The following is a 20,251-nucleotide window of genomic DNA, read 5'->3' on the forward strand; positions in this document are numbered from 1 at the left end:
GTCTCTTCCCTCATCTGTAAAGTGGGGATAATGACACAACTACCTCACGAGGCTGTTTCAAAGATGAAGTACTAAGTGCTTGGCACAGTGCCTGGTACATAGTGAGCCGAGGGTGAAACCGAGTGAGGCCCTGTGGGGCTCCCGGGCACGGAGGCCTTTTTCGTCCCCTGTTTCTTGTAGGCAAGACTCCAGCCTCCAGGACCTTCCCTGAGTTCCAAAGGGCAGATTCGAACAGTTGCTAATCAACTGTTGCCAAGAAACCACCTGAGGCCAGATTAAAGGACCAGAGGAGCTCATCCAGATTAGGGGACTGACCACCTGAGACAAGATGAAGGGAGCACAGGCCCTGCTCACCCCTGACCTTGTCAGAGACCCCGCCCTTGAACCGTTGCTATAAAACTTCTCCTCCAATCCTCCTGGGTTGGGACACATAGTTTTCAAGGACAGGAGCCCACTGTGTCCCCCTTTGCCTGGCAAAGTGATAAAGCTATCCTTTTCTACTTCACCCAAAACTCTGTCTCCAAGATTTGATTCGGCACCGGTGTACAGAGGCCGAGCTTTCAGTAGCAAGGTCAGTGAGAGCAGTTGTTTTTTCTTTAAGGATTAGTATTGGACTCTTCTGGATAACACCTGAACTTGCCCTCGGGTTGAGTGGCTTTGGCCTAGACAGAACTCTTCTAGCATGTGGGGCATGGACCTCTGAGGACAACGTGCGGGGTTCCGGGCTCTCACTGTTCCTGTGCTGCATGGATTTCCAGTCAGTCTGAGCAAAGCGGCAGGGCCAGGAAGGGAGAGACACTACTGAAGGCGCACACCTGCGAACTCAGGACCACAGTTCTGGAGCTGGCTGAGTCACTGACCGCTGCTGGCCTGGCTCCAGGACTTTGTTCTATATTCCTTGAAAATCTGTAGCTGACAGCACACTCACAGCTGAGCAGTAGCTTCAGTTCTTTTGTCTACGGGTTGATGGAGGATGGAGCTGTTAGCAGTGGGGAAATGTACTGGGTTTAAAATGTTCTGGAATAAAATTCAATTGGAAAAGTGAAAAAAAGACATGAAAGCCTATGTAAAAATCCTATGGAATCTACAGAAAGCTATAACTAATAATTGAATCTAGAAAAGCTGTAGAATACAAGATTAATATTGAAATTAATTGTATATATTACTGTTTATACTATATATACATATATAGAGAGTGTATACCATATATATGTGTGTGTGTATATATATATACACACACATATATATATAGTATCTAGCAATGAACAATCAGAAATCAATTTTGGGGCTTCCCTGGTGGCGCAATGGTTAAGTAATCCACCTGCCAATGCAGGGGACATGGGTCCAAATCCTGATCCATGAAGATCCCACATGCTGTGGAAAACTAAGCCCGTGTGCCACAACTACTGAGCCTGCGGTCTAGAGCCCGCAAGCCACTACTACTGAGCCTGCGTGCCACAACTACTGAAATCCGTGTGTCTAGAGCCCATGCTCCACAACAAGAGAAGCCACCACAATGAGAAGTCCGCACACTGCAAAGAAGAGTAGCCCCTACTCGCCACAACTACAGAAAGCCCACACGCAGCGACAAAGACCCAACACAGCCAAAAATAAATAAATTAAATAAATAAATTTATTTTTTAAAAAAAGAAATCGATTTTGGATTCTTTTAAAAAGCAATCCAGGGGCTTCCCTGATGAGGCAGTGGTTGAGAGCCTGTGGTCTGCAACGGGAGAGGCCACAGCAGTAAGAGGCCCGCATACCACAAAAAAAAAAAAAAAAAGCAATCCAATTTACTATAGTATCATTCAATATGAAATACTTAGCATTAAAACATGTACACTTGTACACCGAAAAAAAATGCTGAGAGAAATGAAAGAAAACCTAAATACAAGGAGAAACATTTTGTGTTTGTGAATGAGAAGACAATACTGTTAAGATATCAATTATCCCTAAATTGATTTATGGGTTCAATGTAATCCAAATCAAAATAACAACAGGTTTTTTCCCCAGAAAATGACCAGCTGATTCCAAAATTCATATGAAAATCCAAAGACATAGCATGCTCCAAACAACAAAAGAACAAAGTTGGAGGACTCACTGTGCCTGACCTCAAGACTTATAAATCTGCTATAATCAAGACTGTAGTATTGGCATTAAGATACAAAAATAGATCTATGGAACAGGAGTGCAGAGGTAGAACCACACATGTATTATCAACTAATTTTTGACAAAATTTCAAAGGCAAGTCAGTAGAGAAAAGTAGTCTTTTCAACAAATGATGCTTTTAAAAAACCCACAGTTTTGATCCCTACTTCACACTGAATGAAAAATTAACTCAAAATGGATGAAAAATCAAAACTATACAATATTTAGAATAAAATCTTTGTCAACTTGTGTTGGGGGAAGATTTCTTAGCTGCAACATTAAAAGCATGATCCATCAAAGAAAAATTAAGTACAATGATTAATTGTACTTCATAAAATTAAGAACCCCTGCCCTTCAAAAGACACTGTGAAGAGATTGAGAAGACAAACCAAACACTGCGAGATAATACTGTAGTTGCACCCTCAGGTCTTTAGGGAGGATTTTGCCTCGTAGGGGACATTTGACAATGTCTGGAGACATTTTCGTTTGTCAAAACTGGGACAGTACTACTGGTGTCTAGTGGGTAAAGGCCAGGGATGCTGCTAAACATTCTATAACACATATGACAGGCCCCCACTACAAAGAATTATCCAAAATGTCACTGTGGTAGAGGCTGACTAAAGTAACAAGTCACAAGGACAAATTTATCTCTTGCCTCCTTTAGGGCGTGGGCCAGTCAGGACTATCACCACCTACTAAAATGAACCGATGACTCCTCAAAGGCTTGAGGAAGGGACAATGCCTGGATTCAGACCTGGGGGCAATGAGTGCCAAACCGTGCCCAGTGCACCCTTTGGGTACCAAAGGCAGTGCACATAGGGCAGGAAAGTCATTGTCCAAAGGTCAGAAAGTGAGAATGTTCTTTAAAGAGCTCAAATTCTGACTTTGAACCCATCCTAGGATATCTTGCGGGCTAGGGGTGGGGGGGCAGTCAGGGTACTCTTCCTTGGCTGGCTCAAGCCTGGGAATTGAATCACTTCCCTGAGCTGGTGAGCAGTTGCCTCCCTCGATGATTCGCTTTCTGCTTAACCCATCGTCCTTTACTGGCTTGACTTTACCACCTTTACCTGGAGGGAGAGACGGAAAGAGAAAGTGTGGGTGGGTGGGTGGGTGGTGCTGTTGTAGCGGGGAGACCAGTGGAAAAAAAGAGAACATCCCGTAGGAAACTCTAGGGGTTCCAGAGGCAGTCAGCATCAGAAACTGCACAGGGACACTTTGCATCTGCCCGAATTTTGCCGTGTTAACACTTAAGAGAAAATGATGAGACAAAGTCTCACTTCGCTCCCCGCTCCCCTCCGTGCCCCACCCCGGAGTCTGCAGAGTCTTACTCTCCAATTCAGCCTGCAGGGAGGGAGGCTGTCGTTTAGATTGGATCGGTTCCTGCTTCCGGGGAGCCTAACCCCACCCCACCCCGCCGGTTTCAAGGCTCTCCACCTCTCCTCAACTTGAACGCCCCAGCTTAAATGCAACACCTTTGGCAAGTCCTTATCCGCTCCTGTAGTGAGGACACGGGCAGTGATCGCTTGTGATTAAGAAAGAAAACCTTGGCAGCGGTGGGATTCGAACCCACGCCTCCAGAGAGACTGGAGCCTAAATCCAGCGCCTTAGACCGCTCGGCCACGCTACCAAGCGTATACCGCATACTTCTGTACACTTGCTAGTTATACGTTTCTGCCCTTTTTTTTTCCCGCGTTGTTCTCTACTCCCTGACCCGAAACCATGATTCTAGGTATCACCAAGGGACACTAAGAAAGTTCTTCTCAGCTCTACTAGGACTCGAACCTGCATTCACCCAAGCCAAACAGCTCTTCTCACGCCAGGAGCTAAAAGAGAAAGACCTTCAAAACCAAGTATCCCCTCCCGAAGCACAGCACTTGGGATCTAGAATGTAACATCTTTGCGAAGGCGGGTCACGTCAGCTTCCGCCTGGCGTCCAGTAAGCGCTCAAAAACTGTTGAAAGGACGAATGAACTCCTTGATTTAGACTCCAGATCACTTGGGGATCGCGGTGGTGGAATAAGAAAGAGCAAACTGGCTTTCCCTGTCACCACCCCGCGCGCCGCGACTTCAATTCTTTGCTAAATTTTGAGTTTGATACTTTTCGGTTCTGAAGCCGGGAGAGAAGTCTCCAGGAGTCATGCACAGTGCGTGCGTTAAACGACTGGGGAAAAAAAAAAAAAAAAGCTTGTCTCCTAGTTCCCTTTTCTTCTCTTGGCCGAAAGCGCAAATAGCCGACGCCGATCAATGCCCGCCCCCTAGTGCCAGCCCAAGCAGAGTCTGCAGTCTTCCTCCCCAGTTCAGCCTACTGGTAGGGAGGCTGTTTTTTAGGTCGGATCGGTTCCTGCTTCCCGGGAGCCTCCAGTCCCTTTTGTATCTCTGTGTTTCCCATTTCTGCGTCTCCCAGAGAGGTCCTGTTTACCCTGCGCAGTTGTAACCCTGTGGAGGCTATTACTACTGGCGACTGCGGAAGGAGACGGACTGAGATGTCCTTCCATAGGGACTGAGGCCGGATTCTGAGCCCAGACTGGTACTCAAGGTGCCCAGGATTCCTGAGAACTCTCACGCTCGCGCTCCTCATCCTACCTAGAAGCCCAAGCCTGCCGGCCTCCGGAGGGGAGCCTGGGAACGGGGCCAGAATAGGCGAGAGAATTACACTGTCACGCCTCTTGACCCGGAGAAGAGGAGCCACACATCAGTTCTCCAAATGTTTGAGCATCTGTCTAGGGTCCACCAAACTTGAGTTTCCATGTTCCCTATGTGAAAAGGAATTCTTGCTGCTTTTAATTACAACGAAGTGGAAGTTACAGAAGGCCACGATGCTATGTCTCTTTTGCTACTTTGTGGCAGTAGCTGAGAATTATTTCACAACTACTGCCTAGACTTGGGGGTGGGGGGGCGGGCAATAAAAACCATTGCAGCAGAGATCGGTTTTGTATTTTGGAATTCTAACAGGTGACTGAGCAAAAGGCTGGGCAATGGGATTGGGGGATGCTTGGGCCAATTTTCTGCCTTCTAAGGGTAGAAATTGTGGTTCCCTGGTGATATCCGATCACATCCTTCATTTGATAAAATTAAAGCTATTTGGGGGGCAAATTCCACCAAGAGACTTAAACGAGGAGGTTGTATATGCTCTGTGCTTCCCTCTCTCTTGCAAATATGCAGTCTATGTCAGAGAAGAAGCACCCAGACCTGGCTTACTTCCTTAAGAATAGACAATTGTCATTGTTTCTTAATTCCCCCAAGAGAAGGGAAAATTAATCCCTTCTCTTGGTGGTGTTGAAGGTTCCCAGGACACATAAAGGGGATTTTCCCAGAGCCTCCAGTAAAATTCTATGGTCTTTGTTTTGGGTGGAATCGTGTCCCTCCAGAAGGATATATAGAAGTCCTAATTCCCAGTGCCCCAATATGTGACCTTATTTGGAAATAAGGTATTTACAGAAGTAATCAAATTAAAATGAGGTCATTAGTGTGGGCTCTAATCCAATACGACTGGTGTCCTTATAAAAAGGGGGAAATTTGGGCATAGAGATAGAGATCTCTTCCTGAAATCCCATAAATTTCAACATAAAAGTGAAGGGAACAGGGATTGCAGGAAGACTGCTAACTCAGATTCTCTGTGGGATCCTGTAAAAGAACCTCAATGTATTTTCAAGGGTAATAGAGGTAGACATATTGGGGCTGGAGCTCCCTGCTCGTGTGGAAAGAGATCACTGGAGAGGGGCAACTCACCAGTGGTAGAGCAGTGGCCCTCAAATGTTAGCATGCATCACAATCACCTGGAGGGCTTATTAAAAAGACAGATTGCTAGACTCAACTCTTGGAATTTCTGGTTTAGAAGACCAAGGGCCTAAGAATTTATATTTCTAACAGGTTGTGAGGTGCTGCTGCTGCTACTGATCCAGGGACCGTGCTTCGAAAACCACTGCAGCAGAGATGAGTTTTTTATTTTGGAATTGTAACAGAAATGAGGAAGGCAAGCTGGAGGAGTCAAAGATGTGCAGACTTCTTGAAAGCAGTGTGCAGGGAAGAGATGTATGCTCAATATGGTGGCTGTGGGGGGAAAATGAGAGGCCTTGGATATAAATGAGAGGGAAAAGCCTGGCAAAATAGTAAAGACTACTGTTAAGGACAAGGAAAAGGTCCTTCCAATACTGGTGAACAGTACCGGTCACTTTATGACCCTTAAGACATGAATAGGGCTTCCCTGGTGGCGCAGTGGTTGAGAGTACGCCTGCCGATGCAGGGGACGCGGGTTCGTTCCCCGGTCCGGAAAGATCCCACGTGCCGCGGAGCGGCTGGGCCCGTGAGCCATGGCCGCTGAACCTGTGCGTCCGGAGCCTGTGCTCCGCAACGGGAGAGGCCACAACAGTGAGAGGCCCGTGTACCGCAAAAAAAAAAAAAAAAAAAGACATGAATAGAATGTGGACCCAAGGATGTCCAGGACTAGAAACGCTAGAGGTCTCAGATGAACTCCGCAAAAATGGAATCAAATGGTGCTATCTTCTGAAGTCTCTGGCCACATGAATTTGTCTTACTGGGCATGGCACAAAGACACATGAGCGTGCAGGAGAAACTAGGAGAAATGTTTGCACCCTTACCCTCTCCTAGGCCACATGGAAAACTTTGCACATATCCAAATTAATCAACTGAGGTCACCCTGGAAACTTGATACCAGAGGTCTTTCTCATCTGTGAAAGAACTTTAGAGACTTGAAGCCTAGGAAGTCTGAGGTCCATGAACAATGCACCTGCAAGATCTCGGCCTAAGAAAATGGAATCTCATCTACCCTTGATCTTCTATGTCCAAGTGTATTTTTTATCATGTCCATTTTACAGACTTAGACAAGGTAGAGTTCACACCCTTGTCAGTAGTGTGCAAAATACTTGCATTCTCCTTTGAACCTTAGAGACCTAAGGATGTCTACCAGGATATGCATCCTACAGTCCTTCATTCTATCAACTGAGTGATTGAAGTATGTGTCGACTGAAAAAACATGTATAATGTGAGAGTTGTGAGTTAGTTTTATTGGGGGCAAAATGAGGACTATAGCCTGGGAGACAGCATCTCAGATAGCTCTGAGGAACAGCTCTGAAGAGGTAGGAAGGAACTCAGTATTGTATATGATTTTAGTGAAGGGGGGTCCATGCAGTCAAGCACACATTTTGGCAAGGCTTGCTGCTAGTCACAAGGAGCAGATGTCTCTGTTAATGATTTTAGTGCTTTTCTAGATGTAAGAAGATGCAAGAATTTGGGCTCATAAAATCTCCTCCTGAAAATATCTAACTATCTGAAAGGCCTGTTTTGCCAGTTTTTCCCAGAGCACAGATTGCCTCATTCCTGATCTCCACCCTGAACCCCTTTCAGGGTGTGTTGAATGTCAGGGGCTGCAGTGGCTAGTGACTTAATCCTTGCAGAGGCAGATGGCAAATGCCAGTTTGTAGTTGGCATATGCATAGTAAACGTTATTCAAATTTTCTTTTTGTTAGGAATCTATCCAGTTACCTCCCAGTACCAGATATTGGTTACTGTGTTCATAAAACCTTCGAAGTCCTCACTGAATATTTTGTCTACTTGCTTAGTACTTACTGAGAGAGGAGTGTTCAAATATCCAATGATGATTGTGTATTTTTCTATTTCTTCTCTCAGTTATGTCAACTTTTGTTTCTTACCTTTGAAGACATGTTATTAGATACATAAAAATTCAAGGATATTGTGGAGTGTTTAAATAGAATTTCTTTTCAGGGCAGTTTTAAGTTCACAGCAAAATTGAGTAGAAAGTGCATAGAGTTCCCATATACCTCCTGTCCTCACACATGCACAGACTCCTCCATCTTCAGCATCCCACACTAGACTGGTACAGAATGGTACATATGTTACAATCAATGAGTCACACTGATACATCATTATCACCCCCAAACCACAGTTTACTATAGGGATCACTCTTGGTGTTACAAATTCTATGGATTCTAACAAATGTATGACATGTATCTACTGTATCAAATAGAATAGTTTCACTGCCCTAAAAATCCTCTGTGCTCTGCCTATTCACCCCTCCCTCACCCCAACCCCTGGCAACCAGTGATCTTTTTGTTTTGTTCATAGTTTTGCCTTTGTCAGAGCATCATATATTTGGAATCATACAATATGTAACATTTCAGAAGGGCTTCTTTCATTTAGTAATATGCATTTCAGTTTTTTGTCTTAGTCAGCTCAGGCTACCATACAAAATACCATAGACTGGGTGACTTGAACAACAGAAATCTATTTACTTACAGTTCTGGAGGCTGGAAGTCCAGGATCAGGGTGCTAGGATTGTCGAATTCTGAGGTAAGCTATCGTCTGGCTTGCAGGCAAGCACTCTGTCCTCACATGGCAGAGAAGGAGAGAGAAAGAGAAAGCAAGCCCTCTGATATCTCTTCTTATAAGGACACTGTTCCCAGCTTGAGGGCCCCATCCTCATGGCCCCATCTAACACTACTTACCCCCAAAAGACCATCTCCAAATACCATCACATTGGGGGTTAGGGCTTCAACATATGAATCTGGCAGAAACATAGTTATTCAGTCCATAACAGTTCTTACATTTCTTTTCATGGCTTGTTAGCTCATGCTATAGGTCTCAGTGCTGAATAATAGTCCATTGTATGGATGTACCACAAGTAATATTGTATATAATTGACCCTTTTATAATAAAATATTCCTCAATATCTCATACAGTACTTCTCACCTTAAAGAATCTGTTGTCTGATATTGATATAACTACATCATCCTTTTTCCTTTAAAGAGTTTTCAATGGTATGTCTTTTCCATTTTTTTACTTCCAGCCTATCTGTATGATGGAAGAAATTTTCATATATTTGAATTCATAAACTCAAACTTTTCATAAATTTCCATATATAAATGTTTAAAACATTTGCATCATCACAAGTCATTCTGGCTTATACACAATTTGGCTTGAACTTTACACTAACTAGAACAGCTTGTCTTATGACCTGTCAAACATGCATTGTACATCTGCTTTAACCATTAAAGAAAATAATGTATTGTAAAATCAAAATGGAATGACTGTGGTTTAGGTCTCCTCTTGTAACTATGCAAACATTTTGGACCCCAGCCAATCCTTGCTTAACAAACACCCTTACTTCTTGCCAGCTCCAAACCTAAATCTTGACAAGCAACTTACATAACTTTGCAGTTTTTGCCTATGTAAGCCTCCATTTTATAGGTTGGTGGAACACAGTTCAATTGCTTCTTGAATCTGTGTCTCCTAGGGTACAGTCCTTGGTTTGGAACAAATAAAACTCTTTTCTCTTTCTATTGTTCATTGTTTATTGATTATTTCTGTCAACACTTGTCTTTACATTTAAAATGTGTTTTCTATAAACAGCATAGAGTTAGGTCTCATTTTTACTCAATCCAACAATTTTTGCTTTTAACTACAATATTTGTAACATTTACATTAAATGTAATTTCTGATACAGAGGAGATTGAGTCTACCAATTGCTATTTGCTTTCTATTATTCCCATCAATACTTAAAAAAAAATAACTCTATTGTATGATTTACATACCTTAAATTCATCTTTGTAAGTGTACAATTCAATGATTATTTTGGTAAATTTACCAAGTTGTACCACCATCACAATAATCAAGGTTTAAAACATTTGTGTCATCACAGTAAGATCCCTCTTATCTGTTCTTTGTTTCTTTATTCCTTGTTAACCAAGAAATCCAGGAACAGAGACCTGGTTGAGATAGAAAATAAATGCTTTTATTTGGGGTTTGTTAGGACTGCAGCCCAGGAAGCATAAATTCAAGGAAGCACTTGAATTGTGTTCCATTGCATTACAAAATGAGGGAAGCTTACAACGGCAAAAAACTGTGGGGTTACATAAATTATTTGTCAAGAATTAGAAGTAAGCGTGCTTATTAAGCAAGGATTGATTGGGATTTGAAATGATAACATAGTTGTGACATGGGTGGGGGACATTTTGAAACTACAAGGTTGTAGCTAGCAGCTGCTAGCAGATATATATATATATATTTTATTGGAGTATAATTGCTTTACAATGTTGTGTTAGTTTCTGCTGTACAATTAAGTGAATCAGCTATATGTATACATATAACCCCTGCCGCTTGGACCTCTCCCCTCTTCCCACCCATCTAGGTCATCACAGAGCACCGAGCTGAGCTCCTTGTGCTATACAGCAGGTTCCCACTAGCTATCTACTTTACACATGGTAGTGTATTTATGTCAAACCTAATCTCCCAATTCATCCCACTCTCCCCTTCCCCCTTGTGTTCACACATACATTCTCTAGGTCTGCATCTCTATTCTTGCCTTGCAAATAGGTTCATCTGTACCATTTTTCTAGATTCCACATATATGAGTTAAATCGACAGATGAATGGATAAAGAAGATGTGGTATATATAAATATATACATATACATATAATGGAATATTACTCAGCCATAACAAGGAACAAAACTGTGTCATTTGTAGAGATGTGGATGAACCTAGAGTCTGTCATACAGAGTGAAGTAAGTCAGAAAGAGAAAAACAAATATTGTACCAGATGTTGTTTTGAAAATGACTGGTAATGTCCTTGAAGTTCAGAAAATTCAAGTTCTCAGTGATTTGGGAACGTTTCTGAAACCACATCCACAATGGGTACCTGGCTCCATTTTGGATGCCTGAAACATAGTTACTCCATTTTGATTTTTTAAATAATCTTAAATATATCATCATCGTCCTTTTCTGGCTTTCTTTGTATTAAACAAGCACTTTTATCATTCCATTTATCTCCTCCATTTTGTTTTATTTTTAGTTATCATTCTTTAAGTTCTTAACCTTAAATTTACTAAATGCATCATTTTTATTAGTCTACCTGAAATTAACATTTTAATCATATCCCAGACAATGCAGAAAACTTACAATGCAAGAAACGTATTGCAGATGGCAGAATTTCCTTCTTTTTAAAGGTTGAATATTACTTCATTGTATATATGTATACCATATTTTCTCTATCCATTCATCCATCAACATTTAGATTGTTTCCATACCTTGGCTACTGTGAATAATTCTGCAATAAACATAGGAGTTCAGATGTCTGTTTGAGATACTGATCTCATTTCCTTGGGCTATAAACCCAGAAGTGGAATTACAGGATCATAAGGTAGTTATATTTTTAATTTTTTTTTAGTATCCTCCATACTCTTTCCATAATAGCTCTACCAATTAACATTCCAACCAAAGTGCACAATGGTTTTCTTTTGTCCACATCCTCACCAACAGTTGCTATCTTTTGTCTTTTTGATAAAATCCATTATAGCAGGTGTGAGGTGATATCTCATTGTGGTTTTGATTTGCATTACCCTGATGATTAGTGATGTTAGTACCTTTTCCTATATCTGTTGGACATTTGTATGCCTTGTTTTAAGAAATGTCTACTCAGGTCCTTTACCCATTTTTTAATTGGTCATTTGTTTTTTTGCTATTGAGTTATATGATTTTTTAAAAAATATATTTTAGGTATTAATCCCTTATCAGATATATGGTTTGCTAATGTTTTCCCCTATTTGGTAGAAAATATTCACTCTATTGATTGTTTCATTTGATGAACAGAAACTTTTTAGTCTGACATAATCCCACTTGTCTATTTTTGCTTTTGTTGCCTGTGCTTTTGGTGTCATATACAGAAAATCATTGCTTAAACCAATGTTGAGAAGTTTTTCCCCTATGTTTTCTTCTAGTAGTTTTATAGTTTTAGGTCTAACACTTAAGTCTCTAATTCATTTTGAGTTGATTTCTGTATAAGATATGAGATAATGGTCCAATTTTATTCTTTTGCATGTGGATATCCAATTTTCCCAACACCATTTCTTAAAGAGGCTATCCTTTCCCTATTGTGTGTTCTTGGCACCCTTGTCAAAGATCAGTTGAATATATATATGAAAATTTATTTCTGGGCTCTATATTATGTTCCTTTGATCTATGTCTATTTTATGGTAGTATGTTACTATTTTAATTACTGTAGCTTTGTAATACATTTTGAAATCAGAAAGTATGATGTCTCCAGCTTTGTTCTTCTTGCTTAAGATGGCTTTGGCTAGTCAAGGGTTCAAAGAAGACAAAGAGATCAAAGAGAATAAATCCAGTCCTTGTAAGAGCTGTAAATAAACACTGATATTTACTTAAAAAAAAATTGCTTTGGCTAATCAGGAACTTTTGTGGTCCCATATGAATTTTAGGATTTTTTTCTATTTTTGTAGAGAATGCAATTGGGATTTTGATAAAGATTGCACTGAATCTGTAGATCACTTTGGGTAGTTTGGATATTTTAATGCTATTAATTCTTCCAATCCATGAACAAAAAACACTTTCCACTGAACAGATGTTTAGAAAAAAAAGGTTGTCCTGTCGCATAAGATAAGTTTCTTAAGTGGGGCTTCTCTCACTAGAAAGTGTGTCTGCTTGAGGGTCTGAAATCATGAATTGGCCGGAAAAAGGAAGTCAGAGATTTTTCAGAGGAAATCTGCCCCAGCAGGGCTAAATGCACATGTCATGTTAAACTGTTTCTACCCAGTGTTTTTTTATGAACATTATCTTAGAGATTCTCAGTCTCAGTAGGTAACCATATGTTTATTCTTAGGTAACTTCTCCTTTTTCTGTAAGGATGCTCTGTGTGTGTTGGGTGGGTGAGACATTCATCTCTGTGCTGGTGTCAGGTACACCATTCAGTGACCACATAAATATGAGAACTGGCACCTGAATTCAGACTAGTTTCCTGGAATTTATGCTTAAATTGGGTGACAGCTAGAAGTCCCTTAGAGATTTTCAGTGCTTGTTTTACCAAGAATTTCAGGAAGAGGAAACTATAAGAGTCTGTTGTATTCTAGATTTCTGAGGGTAATAATTTCCTTCACTCTCTGCACATATCTGTGTATTTGTTTGATCTCCATTTCTAGTATTTATTAATGCCCTGATATGTGCTGGTGGTCACTTTGCTAGGTATTTTGGAGACCCAGAAGTATAATCCATACAACCTTCCCCTAAAGGAGCTGTATAATATATAAACTGCCGATGATGTACTAATACACACAATTCTAAAAACAAAACAAAGCCATCTAACTACTACAGGAGACTGCAGTACAGTCTCCTTCCCTTTTTCTTTTCCATCTCATTCAGTTCTTTCTTTGTATCTTTTGTAGCATTTTCCAAAAGATGGACATAGAAATAGACAGAAAACCACAACTCAGAAGCAATTCTGGAAGATTACAAAAATTAAAATGTGCATCCTTTTGACAATATTTCATATAAGATGAAGAAATATGGGAAGGAAGACAGAATCATGATAATTTCATGATTGACTGAGTGTAGTTGAATGGGTAATGTCAGTCTGGATGCTTACTTCTGGGTGCTGGGGGACACTTCCATTACATGTGTCCTATTCAAAATCTTGAGAGAGGGAGTGTAGAGGAAGGAATAGCAAGGACAAAAAATGGTTCATGGGTTTCAGAGGGGAAAAGAGATGAAATCTATTTGGTAAAAAGCAAAGGCATTGTGAATTAGAACATTGAGATGGTTTTTCCAGGATAAGTAGTGTTTGCTAAGTATGGAGAAATGGGAAATCATTCTAGTTGAAGAAATAATAAGCAAATGATCACAACTGGCAAAGGTGTGAGTTATATCTGGGGAATTATAAGTGGACCAAGTTGACTGGAGCAAAGATCTGTACAGGGCAACCTGTTGCCAATATATAACGGCCATTTGATAAATGTTGATCCAAATATTGGAAGATAAAAGCAGTAAGGTAGAGAGACACATACTAACACCTTCGGTGTTAGTTAGGAGTCTTTTAAGTTGAAGATAATTTTTGCTAAAACAAAAAGGGAGGATTTCTTTAAGAATTCAGGGAAGTCTCATAGATTCCAAGTGGGAATACAGTGAGGCCTCTGAAGTGGGCCATAGCTAGGGACTTAGAAGGTATCCAGGCTTCCTTTCTCACTGTCACTGCTCTCTTTTTTGTTCTTTGGCATTCTCTCCCTTATGCTCTTTCTATAGTAATGCTTTCTCTGCTTCTCAGCCCATGTGGTAGAATATGATTGATTTTATAACTCCTACCACTCTAATTTCCTTTCTAGTAATTGTGGGCTAATTAATTTGTACCAACCTCCTTGAGGAAAAATGATAAAAATATTGGATAAGATTTTACCAAATCTTCGTAAAAGCATCAAAGTACTGATATGATAACAAGCAACTAATAGGTCAGGATCTAAAGGAAAGATGGAATCTGAGAGCATTAACCTTTGTAGCTCCTAAGACATTTGCTAATTACTGCAAAATTGGGCTATAGTTTTGGCAGCATCTTTGGGTGGGAGAAAAAAGAGGGACAGATGTCAAGATCCAGCACCCACCAAAAGTGGAAATTCTAGTAAGGCACTCTGCCAAATATTAAGTTGGGACCCCAAAGAGATATTCTCACAAGATAAGGATGAACAAGAAGTTAACCTTCCACTTAATTGTTGTGGAGCTCAGCAGAAATCAGCTAAGCTTAGCAAGAGAAAACGGAAAGGATGAGCTGTCAGCTATTCCTCGCCTTTTCCTGGTGATCACAGGTCTGATTTGCAGCTTGGGCTTACATCATCTTGGAGGCCCAGGGAATGCCTGGCCATGAACTTTTTTCAGGGTCCTCTTGGGCTGATAATGGTCCAGGTACATGTGAGAAACAAAAGCCATATATATATTTTTTTCCAGGAAGACAGCTTCAACTTGACCTCAAAAATTCACTGCATATAATTTTGCGAAGATATTGAGCAGTATACATTCAAAGATGACCAGTTACACATGGAAACAATGTGACATGAGTACGAATCAACTAAAGCAACAGATAGCATAATACAGGATTATCAGTTATAGATATTAAAAATTATAATTACTATGTTTAAAGAGATTTTTTTAAAAGTGGCAGATATCTGTGAGGAATGGGAAATCACAAAATTTGGCTTAGTAGTTTTGAAAAAGAAGCAAATAGAACTTCTAGAATTGAAAATTACAGTTTATAATTACAGTTTACTCAGTGGGTAGCTTTAACAGCTGATTAAACACAGCTGTAGAGAAAATTAGTGGATTATGAGTAAGAACATGTAATCCACAATGCAACTTGGAGAGAAAGAAAGACAGAAAATACAGAAGAGAGGTTAAAAGAAATGGAGGACAGGGTGTGAAGGTCTAATATATGTTTAATTCCAGTTTCATGAATGGAGAAAGAAAAAACAGAGAAAAACAACATTTAAAAAGATAATGGCTGAGAATTTTCCAGAACAAAGACAGCAATCTATAGATTTAAGAAATCTATAGTGTTAGTATGTGTCTGTCTACCCAAGAATCTGACACCTTCACCATTGGAAAAGTATGGGATTTCCCTGTGGGATTATTTACTCCTGGTTTACACTTTTTTTTTTTTTTTTTAAACATCTTTATTGGGGTATAATTGCTTTACAATGGTGTGTTAGTTTCTGCTTTGTAACAAAGTGAATCAGTTATACATATACATATGTTCCCATATGTCTTCCCTCTCGCGTATCCCTCCCTCCCACTCTCCCTATCCCACCCCTCCAGGCTGTCACAAAGCACCGAGCTGATATCCCTGTGCCTTGCGGCTGCTTCCCCCTAGCTGTCTACCTTACTGGTTTACACTTCTGAACCGAAATCTTCCCTGGATGCATCTGACTGGTAGACCTAGGTAACATGCTCACTCTCAGCCGCCAGGTGGGAAAGCAACTTTTCTAGGACAGACTTACTTATAATATGTCAAATTACAAAAAGTAAGGAAAATGTTGAAAAAGTGTTGGACACTCAGTAGTATGACAAACGCCTGCAACAGGGCTATTCAGAAAGCTCAGGTTCAGGTGTCTGCTGTTTTCTCTTTGTACTCTCTTCTTTCAAGAGCACATAACCCTTAGAGGCTCTGACTCAATAAATGACTTATGTAATTTGATCTAACCTTGACCTGTCAATCTACAGAACTCTAGATAGAAGAGTATTCTGGCTATCATAAACTCCTATATCCTCCAACCACACCTCAGATTCAGCCTACCTAAATCTGAGCACTTCTCCCCCCTCTGCCTTCTCGAGATACACATCTCTCCCTTAGATTTTTTTTCAGTATCATCTTGTTTCTTCAAGGTATGATATTTGAGAATCCTCCCTGACTCTTTCCTCTTTGTTGTCTCATTTCTTCTTCATTGATATCTAACTTCAGCAGAATCTCCCTTGCCTGTGTCTCTCTCATTCATTCCTTCCTTTCCAGTCCTGTAACTATTATTCTCCTGCATTTTATGTTTGAGGATCTGCACCATGGCCAATCTCTGGTGTCCCCTTGACTCTGGTTTCTCTTCCCTTCAATTCATTCTGCATCTCCAAGCCTTGTGAGTTTCCATGTTCAATTTTTAAAAAGGTGTAACTTCATTCCAGAAATTTCACAGTCTCCTGCTAACTTGTCTTACATTCCCTCACTTCCACCAGGGCCGGCATCTGCCCCAGTGTCTGCCTTGGCCCTTTAAATGCTTAGGTCTTTCTCTCCAACTTTGCTCATAAATTTTTCTCTACCAGGGATCACGCCGCCCCCAAACTTGTATGTCTTAACCTTTCTTCAAAGCGCAGCTCAAGTCCCATCCCCTCCTGCAGGCCTGCCTCTGTGATGGCTCACTCTGTAGTTTTGTGAACCTTGACACTGTCCACCGCCCCTCACACCGGGCACAGCTACTTTTCGTTGTTCTCTTTCATGAAAACTAACTTTCTTTTACACCACAAGACTATGCCAGTGACTTCAAAGTAAGGACCATATCTGGATGCCTCGTTCCTAAGTGCAGGGCCTAACACAGAATTGGAGCTCAGTGTTTATTGAATGAAGGGAAGAATTAAACAGAGAATTAACGAATGCCTGCTCTGGCGCTGCTACTCGAGCTGTAAAGAGGTCCCTAGTCTAACGAACTTGAGGCAGGCCGATCGGTGGACGTCCAAATCAAGGAGAAAACCAAGTGCGGATGTCTGGGTTTCATGTGAGATATCTTAATTTTCACAATCTGCAGAGGGCAGAGGGGGGGGAAAGCTTTCACTGCATCAGACTGTGTTGGGTTGGGCAGATTTCTGCAATTTAAAATAGTGGTAGGTCCTGTCACCGCCCCCCCATATTGCTCTGTCCCCAGTAAGAGTCTACAAACTGAGTTCCAGTAGTTGGGAAATAGATCGAAACGACGTTCAGGTTTTGGTCGCCCGGTACCTACAGACACTCTAATAAAGGCCCAGCTGGGAAAGAGAAATAAGTGTTATATGTGAGGGCCCTATAGCTCAGGGGTTAGAGCACTGGTCTTGTAAACCAGGGGTCGCGAGTTCAAATCTCGCTGGGGCCTTGTGTGTATTTATTATTTTCAAATCTTCCTCACCAGCCACTCACCTCTCTCTCGTTACTTTAACCCCTGCGAAAATTCAGCTCATATCTTCTCGCCAGTGTTCAGATGTGCCAAATAAACACCCTAGCGGAACCGCTTCCTCTCAGTTTCCAGTACTAATGCGCAAGTGCTGCTTCGCTGCCTAGATTGTGGCGGAGTCCACTACAAACTGCGGGGAGCGCTGCCAGCCTCCGCGGACGCCCTGGCTGTGCGGACCTGCAGCAAGAGCCCTGAGGGCGGCTGGAGCCGGAGCGGGGCCTAAGGGCTGTGGGGAAAGAGTTGGGATCGAGCCCTCAGCACCTGCTCTGGGCAGATTTAGAGCCCAGAGCTAGGTCCCCTCCCCACAGGGGAAGAGCCGGCGTCAGCTGTCCTGATTTGGGGGTCCGACAAGTTTTCATGTTTCAGTGGATTTTCGAACATTTAAGTATCTCAGGGGGAAAATTAGCGTCGGGACTTGGGTCACTAAATTTGTTATTGACTCAAAGAAACTGTGGCTTCCTCTTTGAAAAACCTTAAAATAGTTTCTCCAAGTCAATTCTCATAGCAGCATTGGGTTTAGCCATATGTATTATATACCCCTCCCTCCCCTACTCTGTGGACGTGTAAGCGGAAGAGAGAAGCAGCTCGCATGTGCAAACGCTCCTGGATTTGGAGGCGAGCGCAGGAAGTGTGGAAAAGAAAGGCCCAGGCCAGAGCTCCGAGGCCCGCCCTTCTCTCTGGCTCGCAGTTGCGAGATCAGAATTGTATGTTCCACCACCTCAGCCCTTAGTTCTCCGATGCCCGGGTGTCCGCTCCCACTTTAGACACACATCATGCCAGGGAGGCCCCGGGCAGCGCACTCCGTGAAGAGAACAGCCCGGGGGCGAGCACATCGCCACGGTCCGGGGCGGCCTCGGGATGCACAGGCTCTAGGGGCGCCGGTGAAGAGCCCACTCTCTGGTCCTGCTTGGAAGCCCATACCTGAAGCAAGAGAATCCAGTTCTAGAGGGGTTGTTTGCAGAACCGTGGATGTAGGACTTTCTCCTAAGCTGGCTGCTAAGTGGTGTCCATGCACCGGCAACTAGTGGGCCATTATGCACGAACCTCTGCTTATCAATGTCCTCAATATAGAATAGTAGGAACACAACTTCCATATTCCCTTCGATAGCTCAGCTGGTAGAGGGGAGGACTGTAGTGTAAAACAATGTGGTCATCCTTAGGTCGCTGGTTCAACTCCGGCTCGAAGGAAGAGTTGATGTTTTGGGGGTTGCAACCACCCATCGAGCGAGCCGTTGCTCTCCTGTTTCTTACGTCGTTTTCCCTCTTCTGGAGTCATTTTCTCCAGACCTTACCCCGTTCCAAAGATAAATTCAGCATGGTTGCATGAACTTCGAGAATCACCTCTTGAAAAGTTGGACTTGTTGGGCACGGTTCTCAGTTAAAAAGGGAGTGTGCACTAACTCTTCCAACCAACTAAGGAAGTTCTGGGAGTTCTGGGTTGGATGTTCTAGCTGAGCTTAGGTTGCCGCCTGAGGTCCAAAGTTTGGAGATCCAAGACCACTCGCTGGTACAGAATATATATATATATATATATATATATATACATATATATATATATATATATATCCGGCGGCCCTTGGGACTCTTAATTTTGGGACTCTTAATTTGCGGGACAAACCCCTGAGACCTTCATTCACTCTATACACATACGTTCATTCAGGGGGAGGCCCTTTTAATTTATTCAGCTGTTTATAGATTTTTATAGTTCCACAAAAATCATTTTGAGCTGGAGCCGGAAGGAGGAACAGAATTTGACGTGAATTGGGATGAGACTGGGAGAGAGAATTCCAGACTGAGGAAACAATTTAAGCAGAGGTAGAGAGATAGAACATTTGATTCTCATTCTGGGAAACTGCAGGGGTCTGGACTTTACGAACACGCCCCAGACTGGTTCACCTCCAACAGATCAAAATACTGGCTCCCCGTATGCTGATGCCCATCAGTCCTGCCCCTAGGATTTTATACTCGCGCGAAGCAGTAGCAGCCCGGCAGATACACATCTTGTGCGTCTGTCCTGGGGCTCAGGACCCTACAATGTTGCAATCGACCCCAGCTCGGGCCCTCAGGCTCCAACTCGGTTCTCTCCAGGCTCCCTCCAGGCTCCCCCCAGGCTGGAGCTCAAGGCTAGACTCCTCCCGGCGGGGCTTGCGGGACCAGACAGGTGGCCTGACGTCTGAAAAGCTGACTCTTCTCACCCCATCCGGCGTCTGGAGGCGTCCAGGACAAGGATCGAGGAGAATTAGCGAGGCTGCAGTCAGACGTGAGACTTCTTCAAGACGGAAGAGCTAAGCAAAGCGAAAGGTAAATGTCACAACATAAGGTAAAACTCCAGAGCAGCCTGGCAGCCAATTGCTGACGGAGAAGTAAGGTTCAGAGGAAAAGTACATAAATCTCCATCAGCGTGGCTCGTTGGTCTAGGGGTATGATTCTCGCTTTGGGTGCGAGAGGTCCCGGGTTCAAATCCCGGACGAGCCCCAGCGGTTGAAACTTTTCCTTCCCGCTTCCAACCACTGAAAAAACTCAGTTCTATACAAACTTTCCAGCGTTCTGAACTGTTCTACAAAAGAGAACTGTTCAACAAAAAAATTATCTGTGCGGGGCCAAACTGCCTGGC

At 42.4% G+C, this 20,251-nt stretch overlaps 4 non-coding genes across 4 annotated transcripts; 3 read left to right on the forward strand and 1 right to left on the reverse strand.

Annotated features, from left to right (window-relative positions):
• Nucleotides 1–3,693: 3,693 nt before the first annotated feature.
• TRNAL-UAG lies at nucleotides 3,694–3,775 on the reverse strand. The gene has a single exon. It is a non-coding gene; the product is annotated as a tRNA-Leu (tRNA).
• Nucleotides 3,776–17,486: 13,711 nt separating this feature from the next.
• Nucleotides 17,487–17,559, forward strand: TRNAT-UGU. The gene has a single exon. It is a non-coding gene; the product is annotated as a tRNA-Thr (tRNA).
• Nucleotides 17,560–18,735: 1,176 nt separating this feature from the next.
• TRNAY-GUA lies at nucleotides 18,736–18,825 on the forward strand. Its single transcript is given in 2 exon segments — nucleotides 18,736–18,772; nucleotides 18,790–18,825. It is a non-coding gene; the product is annotated as a tRNA-Tyr (tRNA).
• A 1,215-nt stretch (nucleotides 18,826–20,040) lies between these two features.
• TRNAP-UGG lies at nucleotides 20,041–20,112 on the forward strand. The gene has a single exon. It is a non-coding gene; the product is annotated as a tRNA-Pro (tRNA).
• Nucleotides 20,113–20,251: the final 139 nt, after the last annotated feature.

Source organism: Monodon monoceros, unplaced genomic scaffold (genome assembly GCF_005190385.1).
Source record: "Monodon monoceros isolate NGI ecotype Baffin Bay Population unplaced genomic scaffold, NGI_Narwhal_1 Super_Scaffold_21, whole genome shotgun sequence".
In the NCBI taxonomy this organism is placed as follows: Eukaryota; Metazoa; Chordata; class Mammalia; order Artiodactyla; family Monodontidae; genus Monodon; species Monodon monoceros.